At 35.3% G+C, this 25,104-nt stretch overlaps 1 long non-coding RNA gene across 1 annotated transcript in view; it reads left to right on the top strand.

Annotated features, from left to right (window-relative positions):
• The window catches only part of LOC121167619, a 135,301-nt gene extending 112,642 nt beyond the window's left edge, over positions 1-22,659 (top strand). The window contains exons 3-4 of the long non-coding RNA XR_005885604.1: positions 7,602-7,681; positions 22,589-22,659. This is a non-coding gene — a long non-coding RNA (uncharacterized LOC121167619). The remainder of the gene's footprint in view (positions 1-7,601; positions 7,682-22,588) is intronic.
• The last annotated feature ends 2,445 nt before the right edge of the window (positions 22,660-25,104 follow it).

Genomic DNA, 25,104 nt, shown 5'->3' with positions numbered 1-25,104 from the left:
CTGATTCATGTTCTGGCTATGGCATCTCCCATCCAGCTCCCTGCCTGTGGCCTGGGAAATTAACAGAGAATGGCCCAAGGCCTTGGGACCCTGCATTGCGTGGGAGACCTGGAGGAGGTTCCAGGCTCCAGGTGTTCGATGGGCTCAGCTCCAGCTGTTGCGGCCACTTGGGGAGTGAACCAGCAGATGGAAGATATTTGTGTCTCTTTTTTTTCTGTAAATTTTCCTTTCCAATAAAAATAAACAAATCTTAAAAATAAAGAATTTACGGTCTGTGAGTAATGTAAGTTACAGATTTACTTATTAATTCGGTCTAAAGTTACTTATCTGTTGTTAATCCAGTGTTACCTTATTTGTACATTTTAACAAGAATCTATTTTAACAAGAATACAAGCCTAAAGATTTTCAGTTATGGATTTTGTTCTCAATTTGGGATTCTTCTGAGACTGAAGTTTCTGCAACACTGTCAAGATACCCTTTTAGAATTCTAGAATCTAATAGTTACTAAAGTGACAAATGCATTAAATTTATAATGGAGAAAATGCAACAAAAATTTTAAGTATTATTTTTCTGTGGAAGTTAAATTCCTTTGTTTTGCTCTATTGCATTGGACCTTAAATCTAACCATTGTCAGGCTCCTTGGCCACAAGGAGGAACAGGTTGACAGAAAATGGACAGCACATTTCCAGCAATCTGAAATCCGCTTCGACTTTACCTTCTTTTTATTACTCTTAATTTCCCTGTTTAGCAATTAACTGTTTCTTTTTAAAAATATATCTACTTATTATTTACTGAATCTAAGTGATACGTTTTGTATAGTTTGTCCTTCTTTCCTTTTTTTCTCCCTCCCTTTTTTTATTCCCTTAATGATTACAGCAGTATAGTCCCTTAGTAACAGTTAGAAGATTAGCTTTCTGCCTTTTAAATGTATCATGATGTGGTAGATAGAGGCAGAGATAGAAAGTCTGTATTATGCTGTGTGGGTATATATTTAAATGTTTCAAAATGGGAGTCCTACTTTTTTGGGGAGTAGATGAAGTAGCTTTACCTCTCAGTGTTCTAGTCTCCATTATACCCTTCATCTATGAGATTATTTCTAATAAATATGTATCTGAGGGGTATTTTAAAACTAAGTGGAAAATATGTCTGTGCATGAATTTCATTTTATTTTCACCAAAATAAATTTCCAGACATGCTTTCTGATCAACAAAGAGGGAGGGGAACTAATGTTAGTTGAGTCCCTTATATACTTTCTCATTTAATTTTCACAAGAATTATGTAAAGTGATAACCATATTTAGGTAAAAAGATTTTTGGAATTGTGAAATGATACTATTAGAAGAATAAAATTGCTGCAGAATCTATGTGAAGGGAATGCTCTAAGGTGATGCCAACTTATTATAATGGTATGACATGAGAAATAAATAGAACAAGAAGATTTAATGAGAAAGTATGAATGTTATGAATGATAAGATAGGAATGATTATCATTTGCTTTACTCTACAGTGAATTTTTGTAAATAGTGCATGTAAAAGAAGAAACAATACTGCAATTAGTTGTTATTTTATAACATGCTGTCTCAGAAAAGACAAATATTTATTTTTCTGCCAAAATAGATAAGGGAGTCTTGGTAGAACCACAAATGTAAGCTATTAAAAAAAAAAGGTTTATGTGCTTATTTGAAAGGGAGAGTTGTAGAGGGAGAAAATGAGGGACTGAAAGAAAGGGACATGAAGAGAGGGAGCGAAGATGGAAGGAAAGAGGGAGGGAGGGAGAGAGAGACAGACAGATGTCTCATTTGCCGATTGACTCCCCAGATGGCCACAACAGCCTGGACATGCCAGGCTGAATCCAGGAGGTAGGAACTCTGCTTCTCCACTGTTGCTGGCAGACCTCAGGTACCTGAGCCTTCATCTGATGCTTTCCTGGTGCGTTTGCTGGGAGCTGGGTCAGGAGCAGAGTAATGTGCACTGGAGATGACACTCTGCTATGGAATACAGATGACTCAGTTAGTGCCTTAACTTGCAGTGCCAAATGAACCGATGTTAACATTTTTAATTTGGCTCCTGGGAAATGCATCCTTCAATAGTAAAGGAGTTTTGATAAAAAGTAATATCCTAAAATTAGTTGCATTTTTCATACTTTTTACTTGTTGCTATCCCACTTCAAATTTCATTAGTCGTTAATGGCCAGTTTTTACACAAAATCCTAAAAGAAAAGGAGATAATTCAAAATAGAAGATCTATTTCTTTAATTTTATAAACATTTTGGAGATTTTATCAAATATATCACACTGTGAATTTATTTATTTAGCTAATTTTTAAAGATATATTTATTTGGAACTGGTGCAGTAGCCTAGCAGCTAAAGTCCTCGCCTTGCATGCACAACAATCCTATACGGGCACCCGTTTGTGTCTGCAGCCGTGCTTCCCATCCAGCTCCCTGCTTGTGGCCTGGGAAAGCATTCAAGGACAGCCCAAAGCCTTGGGACCCTGCACCTGCATGGGAGACCTGGAAGAGGCTCCAGGCTTTGGATTGGCTCAGACCCAGCTGTTGAGGACACTTAGAGTGAATCAGCGGGAGTTGGATGGGAAGTGGGGCAGCTGGAACACAGGGATATATGGGACGTATGGGACACTGGGGCATATGGGATCCTGGTGCATGCAAGGACCTTAACCACTAGGTTACTGAGCCAAGCCTAGCTGCTTTATACACACACACACACACACACACACACACACACACACACACACGTAATAGGGAGGCAGCTGGTGGTGAAATAAGACAGTTCTTAGGCTGAGGATATAGAATTTGTCAAAGCAGACTCTGATATGATTACCACATACAGAAAGGGAGTGGGAAAAAGAATTAGGCTAAAAAAGTACATTTGACATTTTCATGGTGCAACTAATTATTCTCTGATTTGAATCTTGAACATTTTCAGTTTCTGTAAATAAGTTTCAGGAAAATTTGTTTTTTGTGTGGGGAATTGCCTGTTTAATTAGATTTGTATAACTACCCTTCTTTTCTTTAAGAAAAAGATTTATTACTTTGAAAAATAGTGTTGCAGAGACAGAGGGAGAGAGGGATTGGTGGAGGGAGGAAAAGAGGGAGAGAGACACACAGAGAGAGATTTTCTATTTGCTAGTTCCCCGCACCCCCCCCAGGAGGTCTTACTGGCCAATTCCGGGCCAGACTGAAGTTAGGAGTTTCATCTGTCTCCCATGTGGGTGGAGGGGCCCAACGACTTGGGCTGTCTTCCACTGCATTTCTCAGGTCATTATAGGCAGCTGGGTGGGAAGTGGAACAGCTGCTGGCATTGCAGGTGACAATTTCGCTTGCTATGCCACAGTGCTAACTCCTGATGCATACCTTACTAGATAGAGCAGGTGAGATATTCACTTGTTAAGATGGCAAAGTTATATAGACTGTAACATAATGCACCTAGGATTTTGGAAGCTTGTGTTCTACAAGTTGCTTATCAGTTTTCCTTTCTGCTGCTTTTCAAATTGATTTTTGAACTTTCCTGTACTTTGTTGGCCAAGTTTCTGGACAACTAGCATGTAGCTCAGTTAATGAATCTAAATTATGATATATAAAGGCACTTGGTTCTAATAAGAAAAGTTTATTTTGAATTGTTTATATTAAGGGGGAAATAACTGAATTCACATGAATACATATCATTGCAGTAGCTTCTGGAAAATATTTGGCCATAGCATGGGTTTCTTGATTTCTTTGAGCTACTTATGATGTGATACTTTTAATGCATATTTCATATGCACTCTCCATTTTCAAATAGAAAACTTCGCAGCATTATTATTTAAAGTTTTGTTGTCTTCCAGAGAAACACCTTAGAGGGTAAATAATTTATTTTAGAAAATTATAGTTGGTTCAACGTAAAGGGGCTTGAATGAATTACTATCAGGTTATAAGAGAGCAGGATGCGCTTTACAAGTCAAAAAAGTTTTCTGCCAAGTACTAGAAGCAAAGAAAATTGTCGGAGAAACAACTAATTAATCTCTGGTTCTTTACAGCTGTTTAATGCAATGCATAACTGAAAGTTCTGTTAAATTAATTAATGATTTCAATTATTAACTTTTCTCCAAAATCATTTGTATCAGGCTGATAATGCAGTGACCTCGGAGTGTGAAATCTGTGTCATGAAGAGAGTCACCAGTTAATTGATTCACAAATTATTTAAAGTTTGTTGCACCCAAGGGAGTGCCCAGGTTCGTGACAGTCATTTTTTAAAGTGTACAAACTCCCTTTTCACCTTAAAAAATGTCTTCAGTAGTAAACATGATAAAATATAAGCATGATTTTAGATCTGTGAATAATCTTAACATTTATGATTTAGAATTTGTAGGTGGATATGTAATATGTAGAGACAAAAAGGAAAAATTCTTATTTTAATAATTTTAGATAGTTTTTAAAGATACCACCCATTTAGAAATCTTGTTTTTCTTATTCACTGAATATGTCTCATGGTGAAGATATTGTGTGTTCTTAAATTCTGAATGGCAACTAACACGGTATGAACTGTTTTGATAGCTTTTGAAGCATTAGGGTTATTGGTAGAACTAAAATGCCAACCTTAGTCACTGAAGAGAGAGTAGCATGTAAATCCAGAAATGTCAGTTTTTTCTGTGATACTTTTAGTCTTTTTTTTTCTTTGCTAGAGTATATGCATAAAAAACTGTCCTATCTGCTTGCTTTGATGCAGTTATTTTATCCATAACTAAACAAATAAAAGTATACAAATGCACAAAGAGATGGAAAGGAATCAATATTATTAATATTTTATAATACATTTATTAAAATTTTATTAATGTTTTTGTGTTGAACTTAGATTGATTTCCAAATACATGATATAAACGTAAGTGCACATTCTTTCTTGAGTGCTCATGCCTAACTGAGGTGGAAGAGAAAGAGGCAGAAAATTTGCTTTCAGAGAAATTCTTCAGAAGGAAGAGCGTGCTGCGGAACATTCTGTGGACACAAGTGGTGGTTATATTCTTCATAGGCTCTAGAACTATTCCTGCTGCATGTATCCATTTGTGCTTAACGAGTAGTTTTAAAGGTTCAGTGCCCTTAGTATGGCTTAAAAATATCTATCTTTAGCAGTTTCACGCTAATTTGATAGGCAGTATAAGAAAACGTTTTTCATTTAATGTGAAAAACTTTTCATTGAAGAGATTTGTCATCTCTGGATGGATTGGTGTATTTACAGGATGGAGCAGGAAGCTTGTATTCTGGATGGACACTATGTTTGCAAATTTCGCATTATCTGGTGACTTTTTTTTTTTCTGTTTCACTTCTCTCTCTGATCCTAGAAAATTGCCCAAAGAGAAGGCAAGTAAAGAAACGAATGTTTATTAAAAAATAAATTTATCTTTGTTAAACTTGCTGCAGGGCAAAAAGAAATAGACTTGAAAGGGAAGTAAATTTATACTAATTTTTGCATTGTATGAAATGTACTATTTTGGACACTGACTGACTGCTTCTGTTTTCTAAAATTAAGGAGCCTATAATCTCAGCACCATTAACAAGTGCTGTCATTCAGATACACAGTGTCTGGCTGATTTAAATAAAATGAAATGAAGATAGTTGTTTCTGGTCCCTTGGCTTCACTCATTGCCATAAACATATGCTCTGCGTCCTGCTTCTTTCCATCTTATTTATGACTTTAATTTGTTGTGTGGGCTGCGCTAGAAATTAAATTTAATATAATTCTCCAAGGAACCCTGTCATATAATAACATGGTAATTTCTGTGTATCCTTTTGAAAAATGAGGAAATTAATTCTTCCTGACATGTTCTAATTATTCCAGTGTGAATGGCAAATCCGTTTTTCCTTACCCCTGAAGTGTTATAGGCAAATGGCTGGTGTTCAAAGCTGAGGTGCTAATGCTGACCAGCAGTGCGTTTAATTTGAAACATGAGCAGACACCTTTCAACACACCTTTATAATATTGGAGTACTTTACAGAAATTAATTCACTACTTATTTGGCAGCTTAGCCTTGGGGTTATGTTTTTTTATTCATCAATACTATAGTCATGTTAGCATAATATTTCCGGTTTCTGTCATTGCATGGTGTCTAGGTGTGGAACTTAAATTGTGTAATGGATGGTTCAACTGTATTAATAAAGGAGAATCAAGGAATTTCAGAAACACCAGTTGTATGCCAAATTGTATTTACACTTTATAGAGAGGTATAGTAAGGTCTTCAGAGTGAAGCATAATTATAGCCTATAGTTAACAGCTTTAACTGAAGCTACATACTGTAGGAATTATTGGGGCCTGTCTTGCCATGAAAAGACAACTGTGTACTCTGCTTCCTCATGTAAATTTCTGCTTTTGAAATCCATCTTATTATGCAAGGAATGAACACTGTGAAAAGTAAATTTGTGAATACATTTATGGGAACAGGAATCTCAAGGTTTGACCTCCAGATGAAAATAGTTATGGTAGATTAAGGAGTAAAGTCATTTGTGATGTGTTGTGATTTACTATTCATCAAGATTGACTTAGAGCTACAAGTGGCATTCTTAGAAAATTGCAATTAAGAATTTACTTTATCCATAATCTCTATTGTGACTAGTTGTTACATACGTTTTTCTAATCTGGCCAGTCATTTGTGTCAGACCTGATGCAACTCAGTTGTTTCAGTGAGCAGTTGATAAATATTATTATGCATTAGCTAATTATTGAAATTGAATGTGTAAGATCTCCTTAACATAGGGAATAGAAACACAATTAAACTTAAAAAAAAATAAGGTTGTGTTTGGAGTTGCTGTAATCAAGGCTTTATTCATCTGGTTTTGTAACTCTATATTACATTTCCTTTACTTTTCTTCTTAAATAGAAAAAAATGGAAATGGTAACATAATTATTCTGATAAATGGCATTAATATTGGCTATGTATTCTCTGCTGATCATTCTGCTGATAGATATTTATTCTGTTATTCTTTTGTCAGATTGACAGACAACCTACTGAGGAGTACTATCAAGTTTAGATTTTCAAAAGAGGGAAAACGTGCTTAGGAGTTCTCTGTCTTAGCCTTCCCTTGTGGTAGACTGATGGAAATTGGAGAAAACATAACAGCATGCTCCCTCCCCTTTAAGCATATGTCTTTCTTTACTGTCCTGTTCTGGAAAGTTATTTTAAGGACATTTATGTGGTGTAGTAAGGGGGAGGCAATGGAAGAGGGTATTGGAAGGTCAAGAGGGGAGAGGATACAAGTGCATTTCTTCCTGTACCCACAGTCTATAGAAGTTGCTCAAGACTTCTAGCCATGGAATTCTCCATTGTGCCCTGGAGAAGAAAGGAAATCTGTTGCCCCCTTTGGCCCTTCTTTTTCTTCTTTGTTTTTTTTTTTTTTTTCACTGAAATTATGGAAGAAGCAACATTAAAGAACAAAGACATCAGATAGATCAGATCCTCTTCTGTGTCTCACCTGGATTATAGAAAAGAATTAAGATTTTTCTATATTACTGGTATTTTTTCAAGGTAAAAAAACTACAGAAAAGTTATTGACCAGGTTAAAATAAGCTGCTCATATGTGCGATTATGCATATACCTAGTTCCATTTTCTTTCTAGGAAAGAAACTGCAAACATTTTTCTATGCTTCCATCTCAGGATGCTGCAATCAGTGTGTCCAGCAAAATAGATGAAAAGAGGTAAATATCCTCCAATTTTGAAATTCCTTCTCTGTAAATGTTATTTAGGCTCAGTCTTGGGTCATTTTCAGTTTTATAAATCTTATTTTAAGTTAAGAAATGTTTATAAAATATGTTAAATTTATTTCTATATGTTCTTTACTTGGTTCAAATCAACTTTCCATAGCTGCTGATTTTGTTTGGAGATAGAAACAGCTTATTTGTTTGTATTCCTTTTGAAAGTAAAGGAATATGTGTATATGTACACACACGCACGTGCACTTCCATAAGGCCTCTATTTATCTCTCCTCATGAAACAAAACAGTGTTGTTGTTTCATACATTAAATGCACTCATCATTTTACACGTTTACATTTTTACAGAAAAACAATTAATATTCTTGAGTACATGCTATATGCCAGGCACTGTACTAATCACGTCATATCAATTGTCTCTTATGAGAAAAAAGAGTCCCTTTTTGAGGTAGTTATCACTATGTATAATGAAATATACAGCTACCATTCCAGATGGGGAAACTGAGCAAAAACAAGCTGAATAATTTCCCCAGCATCTCATAGTTTACATGTGGAAGTATGAATATTTTATCATAGAAAGTGCTTAAAACATGCCTGGTACATACTAAAACCTTATTGACTGTTTTTAACTATTTGTGTGGTAACGTACTTGTGGATACTGACTCTCAACCAATATTTTTGAATCTTTTTATTATTTTAAAGGAGATTAGGAGGTCTTACTCAAAAGGAGTTGATGGAAAAACTGTAGTATTTGGTCTTTAAATCAAGCTTGTAACACAATTAACATAAATATATTTACTTATTGGATTTCTTGCACTATAGAAGTTCTGTGCATGTACTTCAAGATACATGAAATGTTTGGTATAAAGGAACATACAGTCTAGTGGGGGTGGAGATTGGAGTTTTATGTAATGATTAATACTGGATAGAAAAATTGTATTATATATTTAAAAATAGATATGGAGAGCACTTCAAAGGCCCTTTAAGTGAGCCCACAATTGTTTTTTTTTTCAAAAATTTAAAAATCATTTTCCATGATATGTTTTTGTAGTTGTATATTTTCTCCCCTTTCCATGCTCTCTCCTTCTCCATTTTCTTCTCCCACCATTTCCCCTCATATTGTTACAGCAGCATAGCCCTTTAGTAGTAGCAGTTACAAGTTAGCATTCTGCTACTTCAGTACATCATGACATTGTAGGTATAGACAAAAGTAGAAAATCTAGTATTGTGTTGTCAAGGTATATTTAACTTTTGTTGGGAGTTCTCCTTTTTTATAGGAGTAGAGAAGCAGACTGTTCTCAGTATGCTAGTCTCCATTATATATTTCATCTAGGAGAATACATAGTATATACTTGTTCATTAATGTATCTATGGCTTCACAACTAACAGACTGTATTATTACATAGTTCATATCCCTAAAGGGAAGTCTGCATATAGTTTTCATTGAATTTGCAAAATATATAAAAGCAAGTAGTTAAAAGCAAAAATGTTCTAAGGCTTATTTTTTAGTTCTTAAAATCATAACCATCTTCTGAAGAAATTAAATGTTATTACATTTGAAATCATGTGATGTAACAGAAATAAATTACACAGGCAAATTGTTTATAACCTGCACAAATTGCTAGTATTCCTGTATCTTCATTTTTAATCATTAGTTATTTTCTTTGCTATTGCAATAGAGCATTGGGTAATAATTGCTATTTCATTGGCAGTGCAGATGAGCTCTGAATAACATAACAATTCAACTGTAGATTATTAGATTATGAGACTGCATAGAGATATACAGTTACGGCATCTGGTTAAAAAAGTAAGTTAGATAGTTACTGTCCAATAAAATATCTAATGTAAATTTCAGTACTCAAAGTAACCAACTAGGATATAATTAAACCTTTAAATATTCGTGACATCAGTTTTCTGTGACTTTTATTACTAATTAGATAATATTTTCTCAATTTGATATTTTAATCTTTAATTTGTAATATATATATATTGCAGTTTTCTAATTTCACCATCACAAAACACTTGTTGAACACTTGCTTATAAATCAGGTATTCTGCCAGTGGCTGGGGGTACAAGTCTAAGAATTCTTGAATCAAAGAGTTTATAGGTAGATGGAGAGTTGGGCACAGACCACAATACTGTAAAAAAGGTCTATATGAAGTGAGATGATAGTGAAGAAGTGGAAATTAATTAAGGAGAGAGTAAAGGAAATTTACAACAAAGCAGTTATTTTTCTTTTCAGAAGAGTAGGACCACAAAGAAAGTAAATTCCATAATGGTCCCACCTTTCTAATCAAATAATTCATTTTACTTTTTAAACTAGTTTTTAGCTGATTCAGTATAGTTTATACACACAAATCTAAGAAGATAGTGATATTCATTCCCTCTCTCTCTTCCACCTTCTTATCTTCTCCCCCCTTTTTTTCATTTTTGAGACAATATTTTTAATGGACATTACTGTAAAAAGGCTTAATACTTTACCAGATAAGTGGTTTAAAAAGTAAAAAGCAAGAAGATCCTAATTTGGAGGGATTATAGACAACAATTTTAAATAATAATTGAATGGAAAAATGGCCATTTCACCCATATATTCAGCCATATACAGTAAATTTTAAAGTAATAGCAGATCCTAAAAATGATAGCACTATTATGTTGTAAACCACTTATTTCACAAAGATATAAAGGTTTCACAAAACTGTATTGACAGCCATACTGATGCATACAGTTGTATCTTTTTTTCATTTTGAATTTGTTTCAAAAATTTAATTTCCATATACAAGAGACAATATGTGATATTTCTCTTTCTGTGTCTGGAATAGTTTAGTCTTCACTCAATATGATGTAGTTCATTTGTGTCCATTTTATTGCAATAAAAGAATTTCATGCTTTTTCATGGATGAATAATATTCCATCGTGTACATTTACCACGTTTCTTTATCCATTCAGCTGATGATGGACACCTTGGCTCATTCAAAATTTTGCCTATTATGAACCATGCTGCAGTAAACATGGTGGTGCAGGTATCTCTTCAATTCACTGTTCCCAAGCCTTTTGAGTATATATCCAGTGGTGGGATTGCAGGATCATATTACAAGTCTATTTCTACTTTCAGAAGAAATCTCCACATTGTTTTTTAAATTTGCATCCCAGCCAGTTTTTCCTACGCGGTTTGGTCATTGTATGGTCTTGGCACTTTTCTATAATTCAGTTGTCTATGTGTACTTAGGTTAATTTTGGGGCTCCTTATTCTGTTCTGTTGAGCTATGTATTTGTTTTCTGCCAGTATCATGATGTTTTAATTAGTATAGTTTTGCAGTATACTTTGAAGTCAGATATCATGATGACTCCTGCTTGGTTTTTCTTGTTCAGGAGCCTGTTGACTATTCTGGGTCTTCTGTGATTCTGTATGAATTTTAGGAATGACTGCATCTTTGTCTTGCTCACTATTCTGTGCTTTTTGTTCTTGAATAATGGAAAGCACAAAGCAAGCACTTTGATAACTATACTGTGTAGTCATTTTTGGTTGTGGGAGGAGGGTGAAAAACCCTGTTTTCAGGAACAAGGAATATATGGACACAAGTGTGAAAATATTGCACATCATGGCCTATCTGGAGACATGATTTCATTTATAATGGAAAGAGGGAGTTGAAGATGTATTAATCTAATTATGTGTGCCAAACACAATGACTCAAATGGCTAATCTTTCCCATCCAACCATTGGGATCCCATATCGGTGCTGGTTTGTGTCCTCATTGCTCCACTTCTCATCCAGTTCCCTGCTTGTGTCCTGAAATAGCAGTGGAGGATGCCCCAAAGCCTTGGGACCCTGTATGCACGTGGGAGCCCTAGAGGAAGGTCCTGCCTCCTGGCTTTAGCTTGGCTCAGCTCTGACTATTGTGGCCACTTGGGCAGTGATCCAGCAGGTGGAACATCTTTCTGTCTTTCCTTCTCTGTAAATTTGCTCTTTGAATAATAATAAGTAAAATCTTTTAAAAAACAATTGAAAAGCATGTATTTTGTAGTCAGACAAAAGTTTAAATTTTGACTCTATTTCCCCTTATGATTGTAAGTAGAATTTTGAACCCATTTTACTACTTTAAAATATAACTAATAATATTTATTTACAATTATGTTATTTTTATTGCAAAGTCAGATATACTGAGAGGAGGAGAGACAGAGAGGAAGATCTTCCATAGTTTGATTCACTCCCTAAGCAGCCACAATGGCTGAAGCTGAGCTGATACAAAGCCAGAAGCCTGGAGCCTCTTCCAGGTCTCCCACATGGGTGCAGGGTCCCAAGGTTTTGGGGCATCCTCGACTGCCTTCCCAGGCCACAGGCAGGGAGCTGGATGGGAACCAGGGCTGCTGGGATTAAAACTGGTGCCCATATGGGATCCCGGCACATTCAAGGTGAGGACTTTAGCTGCTAGGCTATCGTGCCGGGCCCTGATATATAAATTTTATATGATAGATAAGATACTACACTATATATAAAGGAGCCAAGGAAAGGATCATTCCGTTTATTATAAACAATGCATTATCTTTATCAGAATATTCAATTATTATTACACAAGTCCAAGATTCCTTAATTTGGTTGTATTGCTTACTTATTAGATGCTCACACTAAATAAGAAGTAGATAGTGTGAATTTAACTGTATAATGCCTAATGGCCTTCACCAGTCTCCTGAGGTTAGGTGACTGGTTAAATATCACATAGCAAGAAATCAAAACCTTGAAAAAGAAGAGCATCAATGACTCAAGATGTAACCAGAAATGGCATGTGGATGATTGACTGATACTGGAACTTTGAGTTTTGTGTAGGTCATGTTCCAAAGCTGACCCCATAAATGGACCACAAATCCTGGAGTTTTGTGTACCATATCCTCTTTTACAATGTCTTACATCTCATACACTCAAAATTATGTGTATTATTAATCATTATATCATAATAATCGGTTAATATAACCAGTGTTTGTTATAATTAACAAATGCCTTGCAGGCCTTTTGTCTTCAAAAGGACAAAAAGAATGAAAAAATAATGAATGGATATGTTTTATTAATGGAAAAAAAACATTTTACTATTTTCAGCATTTTAGGGGTAGAAAAGAGGCACAAATATCACCTCTTGTGATCATTGCCTGGTGAAATTAACACTGTTAATTAAAAAGTTTTAATTATACTGATGCTGACCCTTTACCTGGTTCATTGTTTCAATAGAGTTTCTGTTTTTTAACTTTTAGTTTTAGAATAGCTATAAATTTGTAAAACCAAAGTTGCATAGTTATAGACCACAGTTATATAGTTATACACCACACACCCCGTTTCTCTTCTTGCTAATATTTTATATTAATATGATAGATTTGTCCAAGCAGAGGAAGCTAAAAACAGTTTTTAAGATCTTGATAGTTATGTCTCATTTTTGAGTCCTGAATTAGAAATCATGTAGCTTTATAAACCTTTTAGTATTAGAATATTCTGGCTATACAGTAGTTCCTCACAGAATACTTATTGAATAAATTTTAGTATTTGAATCATGAAATATCCTAAAAATAGTATTAGTTTGTCAAGAATTAGTGGAACATAGTTATCATTGGGGCTTTAATTTTTCCAAGTACAAGGATACTTTAATAAGTTCATGAAGTGGATGGAACAGAGGCAAAGTGGCACTGTGAGTTAGCCTGCTGCCTCAAGGCCTGCATCCCATCTCGAAGTGTCTGGATTAGAACTCTGCCTTTGCTACTTTTTTTTTATTTTAAAGATTTATTTATATTTATTTTTTTTGAAAGGCGGATATACAAAGAGGGGGAGAGACAGAGAGACAGATCTTCCACCTGATGATTCACTTCCTAAGTGACCACAACGGCTGGTGTTGCGCCAATCTGAAGCCAGGAGCTCTTCCAGGTCTCCCACACGGGTGCAGGGTCCGAAGGCTTTGGGCCGTCCTTGACTGCTTTCCCAGGCCACAGGCAGGGAGCTGGATGGGAAATGAGGCTGCTGGAACCGGCGCCCATATGGGATCTTGGCAGGTGCAAGGCGAGGACTCTAACCACTACGCCTTCGTGCCGGCCCCTGCCTTTGCTTCAGCCTAGCTTCCTGCTAACGTGCTTGAGAGGCAGCAGGTGATGGGAGAAATACTCGAGTCTCTGCCGTACATGTGGAAATCCTGGTCCCTGGCTTTAGCCTGGCCTAGCCCCAACTGTGGCAGGCATTGAGGAGTGAAGCAATAGATGAAAGATTGATTTCTCTCTCTTCCTGTCATTTTTCTTTTCAAATAAAATAAGTAAATAAACCATGTTTTAAAAATTCATTAGAAAATAGAATTTTTAAAAAATTTAATTTTGGTTAAAATGTTTTCATTTCATCCTTGATTTTTTTTTTAATATACTAAGCATTTTCATGAATTTTTAAAGTACTTCTAGCGTGATTTGAGCACCACTAACTGAATAAATCAACTGAATAACTAACTGGATTTGGGTTCTTATTAAAAATGCAGATTCTTGATGTCGCATCTCAAACTATTACGTTAGAAATCTCTAGATGCCTAAGAGTGTTCTTTTTTAAAAAGGATTTATTTATTTTTATTTGAAAGGCAGATATGCAGAGAGAAGGAGATACAGAATATTCTTTTCTTTTTAAGATTTATTATTCATCTGGGAGGTAGGATTTACAAAGAGGAACACACACACATACTCACATACACACACAGAGTGAGAGTGAGAAAGAGAGGGAGGGAGAAGGTGAGAGAGAAAGAGAGATCTTTCATCTGCTAGCTAATTCCCCAAATGGCTACACTGGCTGGATTTTCGCTGATCTTATCTGAAACCAGGAGCCAGAAACCAGAAACCAGGAGCTTTTTCTAGGTCTAAGCTCTTAACATCATTTTTTGCTGTCTTCTTTGGCCAGCAGTGAGGAGCTGGATTAGAACTGGAACTCTGCTCAGCACCCATTTGGGATACGGGCATCACAGGCAGAAGCGTAATCCTCTATGCCGCAATGTTGGTCCTATCAAGTATTCGTTAAACAAATTCTTCAGATGTTCTAATCATCAAAAACTTTGAGGATCACTGTCTTAGAAAAATTATTTCATAAAACTCTGAAATCTTAAAAGTGAAGACAAACCATAAAACTGGATTTCTGATTAAAGCAGTTTGTAGCATGGAACACATAATAATTCTGGTTTTAGAAACTAACCTTTTAAATTCAAATGCTTTACATTTTAACCTTCTGGAGAGAAGTATGGTATAGATGACTAGTTTTGTACATTCTTTCAGTTTTGTTCATAAGTTGTTTTTGAATACTTTATTTAAAACAATATAATTGCACAAATTTTCTTTTGAATATGATTTGTTTATTTGAAAGGCAGATTTTTGCAGAGATGGAAGGGGAGATAGAGAAGGTCTTCCATGTGGTGGTTCATTCCTGAAATAGCTGCAATGATCAGAGCTTTATTGGTCCAAAGCCAGGAGCTAGGAGCTTTTTCATGTCTCCCACGTAGGTTTAGGGTTCCAAGGGCCTGGGTCATCTTCCACTGCCTTCCCAGGCAATAAGCATAGAGCTGAATGGAAGTGGAGCAGCTAGGACACGAACCTGTACTCACACGGGATGCTAGCACTACAGGGCAGAGAGTTAACTTGCTGTGCCATTGCAGCAGCCTATTGAGTATATTTAAATTGGCTGTAATTTGAGTTAAGAAATGGAATTCTTAAGAATCTTATAGAGCATTTAAAGTTATGTTGATGCCTTTGATGGTGCTTGGGTTACTGACTGGAACCCAGATAATTGTTGTTAGTGGGATGATATTAAGAAAATATTGTTTTTCTTATTTTCTTAGTCATCAAACTATATTCTTGAGTTGGTTAGGAGCGGAAGCAAGGCAAGTGTAAGAAGTGAATGTAGCTCCACGACATGGATGCCAGTTGGGTATAAAGGAGACTTGGCGGTGATAGGTTTGCTAAGCCTTTAGGGAAAATTTCAAAAACCTTGTTTTCTGTTTTGAAATATAACAGGGTTTTATTTTTCCTTGCCTTTTTGTCTCTATACTTTTTTTTTAAAATGATAGTGAACCTAATAACTACTGGAAGGAGAGATATGTTTGATAACTTCTATTGGATGTGACCATTAGTATATTTAATAATAAAATTATTAGAATTGAAGATAATGTCTGATAGAATTCAATAAAATAAAAGAAAGTGGGAAGGTTATCTGAGATAATCCAGGTATAACTGAGACACTAAGGACTTAAGTACATTTTTACTACCAGTAGCAGCATTAATGATTGTCATAATTATTAAAGGTACATTCTTTTTTAAAAAATACCTCTTTCCAGTTGGTTCTTCCTTGTGCTTCTTTTCCTCATATAGTTTAGAAAGTTGAATATTTGGTTTTGTTCTTTGAATCTTTTTGGGATTTTACCTTGTTCTTATGAGACTACTAAAACTTTTATAGAAAAATTTGTCCAGTTATGTGAATAGTTTATTTTTTGAATATATCTGGCTTGTTAATGGAAAGTCATCATAGAGGATTTACTATATACCAGTTTCTGTTTAAAGACAATGGGGAGATGAGATAGCAGGGAATGAAACAGAATCACTAGGGTGATGTTTATATTCCAGAGGTGGTAGTGGGGGAGAAGCAAGTCAAATACAGGATGTCAGAAGATGAGTTTGCTCTGAAGAAATGGAAAGCAGGATAAAGACGTAGGGAGTTCTGAGGTGGGATATGTGCTTTTTTATTGTATAAATTATAAAACAAGGACTCCCGATTAGGTGATATGAGACCAAAGGGGGGGGGGGGAAGAAAGGAAAAAGGAAGAAGGAAGAAAGAAAAAAGAAAAAGAAAGGAAAAACAGAGGAGAGAAATTGCAGATATCTAAGGAAAGGCAATTCTGAGATGAGAGAAGCAGTGTCCTGATGTAGTGGAGTGAGTTTGATGAGTGTAAGAATAAGAGTGTAAAAGTCCTATTTAATACTGTTTTTGCTACATCTCATGGTATGTGAAAATTATGTTTAATTTCATTTCTTCAAAAAAAATTTCCCCCTACTAATTTATTCAGTAACACACTGGTTATATGCAGCATCACTTTCTTTAGGAAAGTTTTTATTTTATTTTTCATTTCTTCAGTGGCATATTGGTCATTTGGTAGCATGTTATTTAACTTCATGCTATTGTAATATTTTTATTACTGTTGTTGATTTTGATTCATGGCTTTTTATTTAAGGGGAAGTATAATAACTGTGTAATAAAACTATCATAGCCAGTTGTGAAGATGCAATGCAGTATACATCTCTACTTCCAAACCAAAGATGAACTTCCAAAGAAACTGTTACGCTTGTCTTGACAACAGGATGCTGGACTCTCTGCCATTGTCCATATGTGCCATGTAAATTTATACTTAAACAGAATAATGGATGTGTGACTGATTATGAAGGAATGTTCTACTGCAATAAGATGGGGGCAAACAGTGTAGGGAGTGGACTTGGAGAGGTGGGAGGGGGAACTCCAGAGTATGTGAAAACACATTGTAAAATAATAACAATAATAATAATAAGCTTAAAATACATTTTTATAATTATATTATAAAATAAATTGTTATAATTTATAAAACTGTAGTGATACTATAAAAATCAAGCCTTGCACAAAGAAATAAAAAGCTTTGGATAATATGAAGAGGCTAGTGTAATTACATAATGGGAGTTGTCACAACATGCATGATTTAAGTCTTTGGAAAGACTTGGCTGTTACAAGGAGGAAGAAGCGGAAATAAAGACAGATGAGTTCTCTGCTGAAATTGCATGAGATCTTAGCAGAAAAATCTGATTTTATTTCTATTTTAAGAGATTTTCTCTTGTGCACGGTCTCTCTGTTAACTTCCTTCCCCTCCTTCTCTCCCTCTCTTCCTCCTTCTTTTCTACCTTCCTTCCTTTCTCTTTCTCTTGAAGTTTTATTTGTTTATTTGAAGGAAGTGTTACAGATGAAGGGAAGGAAGAAGGAAGAAATGGGGGTAGAGAGAGAGATTGATTACATCCACTGCTTCACTCCCCAAATGGCCACAATGGCCAGGAGCCAGGACTTCTTCTGGGCCTTTCACTTGGTGTAGTCACTACATACCTGGGCCATCTCCCACTACATTTTCCAGGCCACTAGCAAAGAGCAAGGTCAGAAGTAAAACAGCCAGGACAAGAACCAGTGCCCATTTGGGATGCTGGGATCTCAGGTGGTTGGTTGGCTTTACCTGCCATGCCACAATGCTGGCTACTGCTGTGATGTTGTACTGAATGTAGAGTAGGTCAGGGAAATGTGTCAGGAAATATCTTTCTCTGTTCATGCTGTTATAACAAAATGCTGAGGATTGGGCAGCTTATAAATAGAAGAAACTCTTAGGAAAGTATTTTAAATATATGTGGAAAAGAATTATATGTCAGTGTAAAAGATTTTGAAATCCATGCATAGATTTTTTAAAATGCATACTTTCCATGAGTTTTTTTTTTTAAAGATCTGTTATATATGTGGGTTTCAGAACTTTTTGCACTAAAAGAAAATGCTGCAAGTTCAACATCAAGATAATGGCAAACCTGTGTTGGCTTCCTTTAAACAGTCATCTCACTGAAGCTTCATGGCATCTCTCTGGGGCCTCACTTAGAAGGTGCAGAATCCATTGGTGAAGACTATGCCCCAATGATATAATCACTCACAAGGATTATTTCCTAATACAGCCACGTTGAAGATAAAGTTTTGAGGGAATATGAACAGTTGTTGCAGGAGGTTTTTTTTTTTTTTTTTTCAAGAATCCTCTTAAAAGTCAATATGGGCAACATAATTTTTCTTGGTTCATTTTGAATTCTTTTCCTCACCAGTCTCCTTCCCTCAAACATTTTTCTTATCAGATTTTGTCAAATAATTTGTCTCCACCACAATATAACCTGTGAGATACAAATAATGTCTCTTGACTTCTGGGTTCTGAGATGGTGGTCCAAGTGTGTACTTTACACCTGTATTTCCATAGATATTTCTCTGTGAAATGGAATATGGCATATCACACTCCTAGGGATTTAGGCCTTAATATGTGTTTTCATCACAAACCAGCTAAGGTTATCTTACCATTTCAACCTGTTTATCTTTGCCTTTTTGTCCCAGGCGAAGAAATGTTTTACATCTTTTCCTAAGGTGGCTCTCTACTCATGCTTTTTAAATTATCATCCTCCTCAGAGAGACTTCCTTCCCTTTTTTTTGTGGTATTGGATATTCAGATTATAATTTCATTCCCTTTAAACTAGTTTCTGGCTTTGCAGTCTTGAGGGAGCTATTGGACTTCTTTGAGTCTGCATATCTTGTCTTCAAACATCTTTATCCTGTAACCTTGCAAGTTTGTAGAGAGTTCACTACATAGTGTTTGAGAATACACTTTAGAAACTAGGAAATACCATATAAATGCAACATACTATTACAACACATGATATTTAACAATTCAGATATCATCTTAAAAGGTTTTTTTCTTAATTTTGCTGATTTTGGAGATATTATTATTCCCTTCTCTCCTTTAGTGTCAAAACCACCTGAAACAATTGTTTTTATTTCCTATATTCATGTCCTTACTCCTCAACCTATTGGAATCTGGCTTCCATTTGATTTTCAAAAACTTTATTGAATCTAGAGCCTTTAAGATGACATAACCTAACTCCATAATTAGTGTCTTTTCCTCAACCCGGCTCTTCTCATTTTCTGTGGTAGTTAAGGAATACCATACTTAGCACAGGACCTAACACATAGTAGGTGTTAAGAAGTTTTTAAAGAGTAATTATTTATCTTTAGCCTTTTCTGGGAGCAACCCACTTTTTTCTACTTAGAAACCAAATATTGACATCTCCAAGTTTGATCCTTTCCCTGCCTATATGTCTGATTTATTCTAAAGCCTTTTGATTCTACATAAGTGGATTGCACATCTGCTCTTCCAGCTTATTTCTGAGCCTTATTTCTGTCTATTTAACTATATGTATATATCTATATATCTATTTTTAGCTATATATTCTTAACTATATATTCTTAACTATGTATATATTTAAAAATTTTGAATTTTATGGAACAATTCCATTGGGTCTGGAACTTTCCTATTTACCTGTATTAATATTTGATATTCTATTGTCATTTCAGCTTGACCAATTTATCATCTCCTCCCCCTAGTATCGTTCAGGATTTTTTTTTTAATTTTTAAAAGACTTATTTATTTTTATTGGAGAGACAGATTTACAGAGAGAAGAGACAGAGAGAAAGATCTTCCATCCACTGGCTCACTACCCAGTGGCTGTAATGGCCAGAATGGAGCTGATCCAGAGCCAGGAGTTTCTTCCAGGTCTCTCATGCAAGTTCAGGGTCCCAAGGCTTTGACACATCCTCAGTTGCTTTGGCAGGTAATAAGCATAAAGCTGGATAGAGTGGAGCAGCCAGGACACAAGCTGGCTCTCGTATGGGATAGCAGTGCTTGCAGGAGGAAGGTTAGCCATTTGAGCCATTGTGCTGAGCCAGGCTTTGTATTTTTGATGATGCCAGCAGTCATCCAGATTTTAACCGTTAGATTTGACTCTTATGTACATCACTGCAGTGTTCATTCACTTCTCCATCAAATGTTTGTTCAATCAGTGTTCTTCACAAGTAAGGCACTCTTATTGATACTGGAAGTATATAACAAAGTATAACAAAAGAGTCAAAAGTAACTGCTCTCAAGGATCTTGGTTTGCATTCACTCATCTATGTATTTAAGTAATATTTATTGAGAGTGATGGGGACACAATTTCATGTAGGGTTGTGGAGAGGGCTTCTCTGATATGAAAACATTTGATGAAAAGCCAGAAATAAATTAGTGGGCATACTGTGCAAATTGCTAAAGGAACAGCTTTCATGCAAAAGTAAAGTATACAGAATGTCCTTGAATGGGCAATGTTTGGCTATTGAAGGAAGAGTTGGTACCAGTAATGAGAATAGTATCAGTTGAGTGAGCAAAAGGCAAGCTGGTGATAATGCTAAAGAGGTAACTTAAGGCTAAATCAGACAGTATCCTCAAGACCCTGATGGAGACTCTGGCCTTTATTCCAAGTGAAAGACGAAGCCTTTGGAGAATTTAAGAGAGCACCACCGTAAAGAGTTTTACATTCCTCAGAGAGTTATTGTGCAGAGGAAGAAAAGTTGCCAGGAAAGCAAATGTTGAAGTGGCATCAGTTTGGAGGCTAATACAAAAGTGTTTCAATGAAAGATGATGATGGCTTGAACTATAGGGTAGCAGCGGAAAACAGGACATAATATAAATATATAAATTGGAAAAAGCACCCAAGTGATGGGGCTAGTTTTAGTCTCCTGTGGTATCATGGCTTGGTAAAATACCAAACTCCTCTGTTCCTTCTCCTGAGGTGGTTGCAACCCCTGTGTAAGGAAAACTGTTTTAGTGAGCAGAGTTGATGACTAGATTTGTGACTTTCCTGATCTATCAGCTGGGCATCTTTCTAGAATGAATGAACTGTATGAAGGTATAGGGGAAAAGAAGTGACTCTTCAAGATATTGTTGCTCCTTTTATTTTTTTCCAAGTTATTTTATGCATGTGTTTAATCTCCCCATGTGGATTTTAAGGCTACTGAGGACCATTATTTTTTTGTTTCACTAGTGCTGTCTGACATGATGTCCTATCTGTAATCTGATGTTGATAAGAACAATAATGAAATTATTTTATGCTAGTTCTTTATTGAGATCACTGTATAAAAGTTTCTGGGGGTTCAAAAACAGGTCTGCCTGTTAACATCATTCATTGTAACAGTTTATGTCCATTGTTAAGAGACACAAACTGCTAAATTTAAAAGCTACTAATGTGACTTATCATGTAGTTATTTGTTGTCATCTGAGATGCTAATTATTTCAATGTACTGAGGATTGTTTAATGACTGATGTCAATTGCAAAGAAAGTGATAAAAATAAACCTTTTTTTATATCTTATTTCAATAATGTGGTAATAACTTGAAATGACACTTTGGAAGATGAGTCAAGTCCAGGGAGTGCTGCCAGATGCTACATAGAAGCAGCATAGAAGTAGTTTAAAAGTTTCACTAAAATTTTGGAATTTGCTGTATTAGAGGCACGTGCAGAAGCTATGCTAATTGCTAGCTCATTTTCCATATGGTTCTGTGTTAATGAAGAATATTTGATGCAGATGGTTGGAAAGCAAGTTGGCTCTAAGCTGGCTCTAATAATTCCTACTCCAATGCTTAGCGATGTTTTTGTAAACTTTCTTTATCCTCAGCTTTACTTTTTTTAAAAAAAAAGTTGAAATGTGGCTGAAGTTTACCAGGTAATATTCTACTTTCTTTAAACTTCGTCTCTGAAAAGAGCAAGAATGGTCATGCTGTCCTTGATTCCTAGTCAAAACTACACTTTTCCTTGGTTCTTAAGTAAGAAAGGGTTCTCTCCAACATTATTTTGGCTCTTTTTGAGCAAGTTTAGTTGAAGTAATGGGCAATCATGAAGGATCACACACAGGAACGGAAATGACTGACAAATGTGAAAGTTAACTTTGTTTATATGATAGAACTTTTATTATTTTAGATGTACTGATTAGAAAGGTTTAGAATATTAATAACTGTTTCTTATTTGTGTATTCTTAATAGCTTAGGCAATGAAATAAGATGTGCTTGATGTCAGTGGTAACCAGATACAGAAGCATTGCGTGAATCTTCCAACTTCATTTTTTTCCCTTCTATGAGACTAGAATATTAGTTGTTATTGTTTTTCTTAAGTCTTTAGAGAGAGTTCAGCCATTTTATCTTGCTTAAAAGTGATGTGCTCATTTCCTCCAAATATTTTATTTTGTTGTACTTATAAAGTACATATGTACTATTGTCTTTGTATCTGTTCAAGAATAGAGATAATGTTCCTGTGAAGTTTGAGGTTGAATTCTGCAGGGCCAAATGGAAGATATGGTTCAATGGGTTTGTATCAAGTTTACTGTTTTTTTTTTCTCACATTGTCACTAAAATATTCTCTTTGTTATCTGAATAAAACATCTGCTGACTAGCTTGATCCTTTCTACCTGATTGTGTGAAAAGTCTTGGTTAAATCTGTTAGGCCTTGGAGGCCCAGAAATCTGCTAAGTGCTGCTGAGCTTGAAAGACATAACGTCCTTGGGTTGTTTTGTCTCAACCACTTATGGATACCATTGATAAATAACCCCGATGTAAGTCTGCGACAAGCTGAACATTTTTGTTTTAAGAGGTGATTGGACTGAAGGATTTATTACCTATTAATAAGCAATGGACTTTTGTAATATTCTAGAGATCAAGAATGCAATATAATAATTGAATTAATTTTCACTCACTTTAGTGATGATAATCCAGGAATTAAAACATGAGAGAGAAATGATTTTTAGGCAAGCCTATTCTATGAGAAATCTTCTAGAATCATGGTTGCCTTTTATCTACCTTCTTTTCCCAGTTGTTTCTAGATGAGGTTAGTGTTAGACCATGCAGTGATCTGCCTAGAGGTGCTTGATGTGTTTGGGGAACTGGATTGAACATACCCCTTTGCCACAAAAGCCAGTCATCCTTGAATGTCAGCTTCAATGTTGAAATTTTATGAGAATGGAAAGGAATACACATTTTCGCTTATTTTAGACTTCCTTTTGGAAAATGTAGTCTGCTGCTTTTGTTTCAAGTTGGAAGGGTTTACAGAGTATTCTTTAAATACTCATGGAAAGCAAACATAATCCAGAATTAGGCAAGAAGAAAGTACCTTTCTTTGAAAAATCTTAATAATTGTAACACAGTCTCAGCCATTTTTTTGACCTTTCCTTCAATTTATATTCATCCTAGAGAGTCGTCTTTATTCTTTTGTCTTGTCTTGTTTGTTTTATTTCAAGCATGGTTTAACTTTTCACTGGAGCAAGAGTTTAAAAAGGTCAGAGTAAGAAGAGAACAATTACTTTGGTGACAACTGTCAATTGTACCCTATTCAAGGTCAAATGTATTTCCAAGAATATATTAAAAACAGAATTGTAAAATTATTTTTGAGTTTGATTCACCTTACGAAATCTTAGAAAAGAGGTGTGAAGATCCATTTTGTCCCTCTTCCTTTTTAATTGAAGGATTTTTTCTTAAAGACAGTTGCTCTTTGGAATGTTTTCTGATTTTGAACTCTGGAAAAAAAAAGGTGCAGGCAGCCTTATATTAAGTTAGGCAGGTGGAGATTGACTATTGTCATGGTGATGATAGCAAATATGGGAGTGGCTCTGGAAATGAGGTCTAAAAATACCAGCTTGCTCTGAACAGCAGCTTAAGGACAAGAAAAATCCAGCAACAGCTTTTTCTTTTTTCTTTTTTTATTATATTTTTGACAATCTTTGCATAGTTAATTATGGTAAAAAGGTTCAAGGGCTATAGGGAAGTGGGTAAGACTATTATTTCCATATTGTTTCCTTCATGAATCTGAGGTAAAGGGGGATATTGAGGGAGAAGCCCCACCCAGTCTCCCACCCACCCCAGCAACAGCTTTTTCATCATTATTATCTAGATGGCAGAAATTTGGGAAATTTTTTTCTCTTTATTTTTCACAGAAACAATTCTCTTATTTTAGAGATGAAAGAAGATAAATAGTTAACCTTTGAGTTTTTCCAACTTTCATTTTTAAAACTTCTATGATTTTTCAGGTCCAATTCTTGAACTGCTTCTCTTTCAGTCATGATTTTGTTTTCAGAGAAATAGCAAAGCTAAGCTTTTTCATTTAATTGTAGTAAAATATTGCCCTAAAGAAGAAAGAAATATGTTTTAGTGGTTTATATCAAAAAGCACGTAACTGTAATAATATTTTAACTATAGTTTGTATAGACCATACTCATTTAAACTCTATGCAAATTTTTGTTACTTTAGGGCAAACAAGCTGCAAAACCATAATGTGTGGTATAGGGATCACACACCATAAATTTGATAATCATACTTGTGAATTCATCATATTTTATATAGGAGATCTCCATAGCATTATGAATAGTAATGTGCAAATGAAATGAAAAAAAATGTTGACACACTCTTGAATGTTTAGTGATTTTAATACTCCTGTAATATTTCATTCTGTGGCTTGTTACATTGTTAGGTAAGTGCAGATATTTAAATAGTAGAAATTTTGTATCGACTCTAAATGCATGGAGTTTCTATAATTCCCATTGAACATGGAATCTTAACATAAATACTCTCCTTGTGGGGCAGCAGGAGACATACTGCCCAGACTCCATGTTATCCGTACGCCTGCCTCTGCTGTTTAGAGAAATAAGAGTAGGAGGCTGTCTTAAGTGAAAGTGAAAAAAAGGGATTTGTTTAGCTGCATGGCAACACAAATATTTCACTTAGTGGGAACTGACAATGCATCTCATTATGTGAGCGGGTGCC

Source organism: Ochotona curzoniae, unplaced genomic scaffold (assembly GCF_017591425.1).
Source record: "Ochotona curzoniae isolate NIBS_2020 unplaced genomic scaffold, NIBS_Ocur_1.0 patch401, whole genome shotgun sequence".
In the NCBI taxonomy this organism is placed as follows: domain Eukaryota; kingdom Metazoa; phylum Chordata; class Mammalia; order Lagomorpha; family Ochotonidae; genus Ochotona; species Ochotona curzoniae.
The sequence above is the reverse complement of the archived record's forward strand: the minus strand, read 5'-3'. Positions and strand labels throughout refer to the sequence as shown.